At 43.6% G+C, this 7,500-nt stretch overlaps 1 protein-coding gene across 1 annotated transcript in view; it reads left to right on the top strand.

Moving 5' to 3' along the window:
* Window positions 1-7,500, top strand: part of LOC112074680 (retinal dehydrogenase 2-like) — a 17,047-nt gene that overhangs the window by 3,677 nt on the left and 5,870 nt on the right. The window lies entirely within an intron of this gene.

Raw genomic sequence — 7,500 nt, 5'->3', positions numbered from 1 at the left:
CTCTTCTCTTTTCTCCTCCTCTCCCCTCTTCTCTTCTCTCTTCTCTCTCCTCTCCCCTCTCTTCTCTTTTCTCTCCTCCTCTCCCCTCTCTTCTCTCTCTCTCCTCCTCTCTCTCTCCTCCTCTCCCCCTCTCTTCTCTCTTCTCCTCCTCTCCCTCTCTTCTCTCTTCTTCCCCCTCTCTTCTCTTTTCTCTCCTCCTCTCCCCTCTCTTCTCTCCTCTCCTCCTCTCCCCCTCTCTTCTTTTTTCTCTCCTCCTCTCCCCCTCTCTTCTCTTTCCTCTCCTCCTCTCCCCCTTCCTTCTCTTCTCTTTATTTTCTTCTGGCGCCTCTCAGACAGGTGTTTGGATAGCAGAGCAGACACAGTTTGTCAGAAAGTCTCCACTGACACAGAGCAAGTCGTCCAAACTCCACAACCCCTAGGCATTGTGTCTGTGATACAGCCAGTAGAAAAGCATCTCAAATATGTCAACTTACAGCAAAATGCTCAAATATGGGGCAACAGACAGTATACGGTATTCAATTGTATTTATCACACGTGCTGCATACAACTGGTGTGGACTTTACAGTGAAATGCTTGCTTCTGAACCTTTCTCGATGATGCAGAGCTTAAATAATAATACAAAATAAAATAGTAAACACAGAGGTATACAATAAAATACACAAGAATGGGGCTATATACAGGAAGTACCAGTACCAGATCAATGTGCTACTATATACATGGAGTACCAGTACCAGATCAATGTGCTACTATATACATGGAGTACCAGTACCAGATCAATGTGCTACTATATACATGGAGTACCAGTACCAGATCAATGTGCTACTATATACAGGAAGTACCAGTACCAGATCAATGTGGAGCTATATACAGAAGTACCAGTACCATGTGAGGCTATATACAGGAGTACCAGTACCAGATCAATGTGGAGCTATATACAGGGGATACAGTACCAGATCAATGTGGAGCTATATACAGGAAGTACCAGTACCAGATCAATGCGAGGCTATATACAGGAAGTACTAGTGCCAGATCAATGTTGAGGCTATATACAGGGAAGTACCAGTGCCAGATCAATGTAAGGCTATATACAGGAAGTACCAGTACCAGATCAATGTAAGGCTATATACAGGAAGTACCAGTACCAGATCAATGTGGAGCTTATTACAGGGAGTACCAGTACCAGAATCAATGTGGAGCTATATACAGGAAGTACCAGTACCAGATCAATGTGGAGCTATATACAGGGAGTACCAGTACCAGATCAATGTGGACTTTATACAGGAAGTACCAGTACCAGATCAATGTGGAGCTATATACAGGAAGTACCAGTACCAGATCAATGTGGAGCTTTATACAGGAAGTACCAGTACCAGATCAATGTGGAGCTATATACAGGAAGTACCAGTACCAGATCAATGTGGAGCTATATACAGGGAGTACCAGTACCAGAACAATGTAAGGCTATATACAGGAAGTACCAGTACCAGATCAATGTGGAGCTTTATACAGGGAGTACCAGTACCAGAACAATGTAAGGCTATATACAGGGAGTACCAGTACCAGATCAATGTGAGGCTTTACACAGGAAGTACTAGTACCAGATCAATGTGAGGCTTTACACAGGGAGTACCAGTACCAGATCAATGTGGAGCTTATACAGGAAGTACCAGTACCAGATCAATGTGAGGCTTTACACAGGGAGTACCAGTACCAGATCAATGTGAGGCTATATACAGGAAGTACCAGTACCAGATCAATGTGAGGCTTTACACAGGGAGTACTAGTACCAGATCAATGTGAGGTTTTACACAGGAAGTACTAGTACCAGATCAATGTGAGGCTATATACAGGGAGTACCAGTACCAGATCAATGTGGAGCTATATACAGGAAGTACCAGTACCAGAACAATGTGGAGCATATACATGGAGTACCATATCAATGTGGAGTAAAAGTGTGTGTGTGTGTGTGTGTGTGTGTGTGTGTGTGTGTGGTGTGTGGTGTGTGTGTGTGTGTGTGTGTGTGTGTGTGTGTGTGTTGTGTGTGTGTTGTGTGTGTGTGGTGTGTGTGTGTGTGTGTGTGTGTGTGTGTGTGTGTGTGTGTGTTGTACACATATGTACTGTATGTGTGTTTGTATCGGTATGCGTGTGTATTATGTGTGTGTATGTGTGTTTGCGTATGTGAATGTGTGAGGGTTTTGTGTTGGGAGTGACGCTGTAGTGTGAAGTGGAGTGTATATGGTGTGTTATAAAAGTCTAGTGAGTGTGTATACGGTGTGTGATATATAGTCTAGTGAGTGTGTATACGGTGTGTGTATATAAAGTCTAGTGAGTGTGTATACGGTGTGTGTATATAGTCTAGTGAGTGTGTATACGGTGTGTGTATATATAGTCTAGTGAGTGTGTATACGGTGTGTGTATATAGTCTAGTGAGTGTGTATACGGTGTGTGTATATAGTCTAGTAGTGTGTATACGGTGTGTATATATAAGTCTAGTGAGTGGTGTATACGGTGTGTATATATAGTCTAGTGAGTGTGTATAACTGGTGTGTATATTAGTCTAGTTAGTGTGTATACGGTGTGTGTATATAGTCTAGTTAGTGTGTATACGGTGTGTATATATAGTCTAGTGAGTGTGTATACGGTGTGTGTAATATAGTCTAGTGAGTGTGTATACGTGTGTGTATATATAGTCTAGTGAGTGTGTATACGGTGTGTGTATATAGTCTAGTGAGTGTGTATACGGTGTGTTATATATAGTCTAGTGAGTGTGTATACGGTGTGTATATATAGTCTAGTGAGTGGTATATAGTCTATGAGTGTGTATACGTGTTGTATATATAGTCTAGTGAGTGTGTATATATAGTTCTAGTGAGTGTGTATACGGTGGTGTATATATAGTCTAGTGAGTGTGTATACGGTGTGTGTATATATAGTCTTAGTTAGTGTGTATACGGTGTGTGTATATATAGTCTAGTGAGTATGTATATGGTGTGTGTATATAGTCTAGTGAGTGTGTATACGGTGTGTGTATATATAGTCTAGTGAGTATGTATATGGTGTGTGTATATAGTCTAGTGAGTGTGTATATATTGTCTAGTGAGTATGTATACGTGTGTGTATATAGTCTAGTGAGTGTGTATACGGTGTGTGTATATAGTCTAGTGAGTGTGTATACGGTGTGTGTATATAGTCTAGTGAGTGTGTGATACGGTGTGTATATATAGTCTAGTGAGTGTGTATACGGTGTGTATATAGTCTAGTGAGTGTGTATACGGTGTGTATATATAGTCTAGTGAGTGTGTATACGGTGTGTTATATATAGTCTAGTGAGTGTGTATACGTGTGTATATATAGTCTGTGAGTATGTATACGGGTGTGTATATATAGTCTAGTGAGTGTGTATATATAGTCTAGTGAGTGTGTATACGGTGTGTATATATTAGTCTAGTGAGTGTGTATATATTAGTCTAGTGAGTGTGTATACGGTGTGTATATATAGTCTAGTGAGTGTGTATATATAGTGTATAGTGTGTATACGGTGTGTATATATAGTCTAGTGGAGTGTATACGGTGTGTATATATAGTCTAGTGAGTGTGTATACGGTGTGTGTATATATAGTCTAGTGAGTGTGTATACGGTGTGTATATATAGTCTAGTGAGTTGTGTATATATAGTTCTAGTGAGTGTGTATACGGTGTGTGTATTAATATAGTCTAGTGAGTGTGATATAATAGTGTAGTGAGTGTGTATACGGTGTTTTACATAAAGTCTAGTGAGTGTGCATAGGGTCAGTGCAAGACAGAGTCAGTGCAGATAGTTTGGGAACCATTAGTTGACTATTTAGCAGCCTGGCTATTCAGCAGTGTTATGGTTTTGGGGTAGAAGCTGCCTTGGAGCCTGTTGGTCCGAGAGCCGATGCTCGGGTACCGTTTKCCGGACGGTAGCAGAGTGAACAGTCTATGGCTTGGGTGGTTGGAGTCTTTGGCAATTATTCACSATTAGATCAGTTCCCAACTTTGGACCAWATCCTACAGATGTAGGAKCTTMATTTGAGCCAGTTTGCTACGGCAGGRAAATCATCCTGCAGCAACAGGAAATGTGAATTATTATGTGGATTTGGTTAATGGACATTTTWGTAGGGGGTTGATAMWTTTTTTGTTAGGGAAAATCAAGTCTGACATTTCTAAGTGAAAATTACAAACTTTAGAAGCATTTTTAAWACTCCAAAAGTTTGCATTTCCTGTGGTGCAGKAMAATTCTCRGTAACAAAAAAGTGAACTTGAGAGATGTGTSCTTAACTCAGATATYCATGTAAGTCATGCAGGGAAGTCAATCAAATATTATCTTAAGTTAACCGTGCAGGACACAATTTAGGATTCAGTCCTTTACTTTTAGTCTACAGCTGACAGCATGAGAAGATGTGGGACAGTTACAGAACGTATCCTTCAGGTCTTTTCTKACAGAAACGTAGTTTCCATTACGCCGTTGATTATCAACGTGGGCTATCAGTATGGGTTCACTAAAGATCACTTGTGGTGGGAGCAGAAAATCTCCCATTATTTTTCTAGCTGTTCTTTCTTTCTTTTGCTCCTGTGCCAGCTTTGGATGTGTGTAAATGAATACTCCCTTTATAGCCATTACTTTACCTTTTGTGTAATGACATCACCCTGCCTGCCTCCAACTCCCTCCCTCCCTAGGGTTAAGTGGGAATTCGAAATGGTCGGTAATCTGTTTGTTAACTTGGCTTTTCGAGACCAAGAAAGACAGCGGTGAATAGATATAGGTCTGTAGCAGTTTGGGTCTAGAGTGTCACCCTTTGAAGAGGGGGATGACGCGGCAGCTTCCAATCTTTGGGAATCTCAGACGATCAAAAGGGGAGTTTGAACAGGCTAGTTAATAGGGTGTTGCAACAATTTTGGCAGATAATTTTTTGAAAGAGAAGGGCCAGATGATTCGTTATGCCCGGCTGATTTGTAGGGGTCCAGATTTTGCAGCTCTTTCAGAACATCAGCTATCTGGATTTGGGTGAAGGAGAAATGGTGGGGCTTGGCAGGTTTTGCTGTGGAGGGTACCGGGCAGTTGGCGGGTTAGGGGTAGCCAGGTGGAATGCATGGCCAGCCGTAGAGAAATGCTTATTATGAATTTCTCAATTATGTGTGATTTATCGGTGGTAACAGCATTTCCTAGCCTCAGAGCAAGTGGGCAGCTGGGAGGAGGTGCTCTTATTCTCCATGGATCTTACAGTGTCCCAGAACTTTTGAGTCTGTTACTACATGATGCAAATTTCTGTTTGAAAAAGCTAGCCTTAGCTTTCCTAATTGCCTGCCTGTGTATATTTGTTCTAACTTCGCTGAAAAGTTGCATATCCAGGGGGCTATTCGATAGCTAATGCAAAACGCACAGATGTTTTGTGCTCGTCAAGGGCAGACAGGTCTGGAGTGAACCAAGGGATTATCTATTCTGGTTCAATTTTTTTGAATGGAGCATGCTTTATTTAAGATGGTGAGGAGGCACTTTTAAAGAATAACCTAGGCTTCTACTGACGGGATGAGGTCAGTCATTCCAGGATACCCGCAGGTCATTAAGAAGGCTGGCATCGCCGAGATGGCGCTCGCTGAAGTGTTTAGGGAGCGTTTGACAGGATGAGGGGTGGTCGTTTGATCGTAACCCATTACGGATGCAGGCAATGAGGCAGTGATCGCTGAGATCTTGATTGAAAACAGCAGAGGTGTATTTGGAGGGCGAGTTAGTTAGGATGATATTATGAGGGTGCCGGTGTTTACGGATTTGGGATTGTACCTGGTTGGTTCATTGATAATTGTGTGTAGATTGAGGGCATCAAGCTTAGATTGTAGGATGGCCGGGTGTTAAGCATGTCCCAGTTTAGGTCATCTAGTAGCACGAGCTCAGAAGATAGATGGGGGGGCCAATCAATTCACATATGGTGTCGAGGGCACAGCTGGGGCAGAGGTGTGTCTATAGCAAGCGGCAACGGTGAGAGACTTGTTTCTGGAAAGGTGAGTTTTTAGAAGCTCGAATTGTTTGGGTACAGACCTGGATAGTAAGACAGAACTCTGCAGGCTATCTTTGCAGTAGATTGCAACACCGCCCCCTTTGGCAGTTCTATCTTGGCGGAAAATGTTATAGTTAGGAATGGAGATTTCAGGTGTTTTTGGTGGTTTCCTAAATCAGGATTCAGACACGGCTAAGAACATCCGGGTTGGCAGAGTGTGCTAAAGCAAGTGAGTAAAACAAACTTAGGGAGTAGGCTCTATATGTTAATGCATGAAACCAAGGCTTTTACGGTTACAGAAGTCAACAAATGAGAGTACTGGGGAGTGGAAGTGGAGCTAGGCACTGCAGGACCTGGATAACCTCTAATCCACCAGAGGAACAGAGGGAAGTAGGATAAGGTACGGCTAAAGGCTATACGAACTGGCCGTCTAGCACGTTCGGAACAGAGAGTAAAAGGAGCAGTTTCTGTGCACGATAGCATAGATTCAAGGCATAGTGTACAGACAAAGGTAAGGTAGGATGTGAGTACATTGGAGGTAAACCTAGGCATTGAGTAATGATGAGAGAGATATAGTCTCTAGAGACGTTTAAACCAGGTATGTCATCGCATATGTAGGAGGTGGAACAACATGGTTGTTTAAGGCATATTGAGCAGGGCTAGAGCTCTACAGTGAAATAAGACAGTAATCACTAACCAGGACAGTAATGGACGAGGCATATTGATATTAGAGAGAGGCATGCGTAGCCAAGTGATCGTATGGGTCCAGTGAGTGGTTGGGCTGGCTGGGGCACGGCGATTCAGACAGTTAGCAGGCCAGGGCTAACAAGCTAGCAGTTAGCAGACCGGGGCTAGAAGCTAGCAGTTAGCAGACCGGGGCTAGCAAGATAGCAGTTAGCAGACCGGGCTAGCAAGTTAGCAGAAGGGCCTTTGGGGGATGTCGCGATGGAGGAAAGTCTGTTTTTGCCTCCTCGTGCGGTGACGTCGTGGATTAGTAGGGTTCCAAGTAGCTCTAGATAGCTAGCAGCCGCGGTTAGCAGAATGGGCCTTCAGCGGTCGTCGCGCCTGAGTGGCCTGTTGGAATCCTCGGGCAGATTATGTCTGTATTCCAGTCGTAGAGGATCGGCGGGGTTCCATGCCCCATACCGGCAGTAGAAGGGGTCTGGATATTGTAGCCCAGGAGTGGGCTTCGGTGGTAGCCCAGGAGCCCTAGCCGGGCTAGCTTCAGGCTAATTTGTGCTTGCTCCGGGATGGAAACGCTAGCCAGGAGTAGTCACCCGGGATTGCGGTTAGCTAGTTGCGAAGATCCAGATGAAAAGGTTGAGTTTGCGGTAGGAATCCGTTAAGCTCTCTCACTCACTCACTCTCTCTCACTTTCTGTCTCTCTCTCTCTCAGGGTAAACTGTATAACGCCCTCCATGCCCAGGCACCATTCGGAGGATACAAAATGTCAGGCAATGGACGAGAGCTGTAAGAGTCACTTCTC

This window comes from Salvelinus sp. IW2-2015, unplaced genomic scaffold (assembly GCF_002910315.2).
Source record: "Salvelinus sp. IW2-2015 unplaced genomic scaffold, ASM291031v2 Un_scaffold2755, whole genome shotgun sequence".
NCBI lineage: Eukaryota > Metazoa > Chordata > Actinopteri > Salmoniformes > Salmonidae > Salvelinus > Salvelinus sp. IW2-2015.
This window is presented reverse-complemented; position numbering and strand designations above follow the sequence as displayed.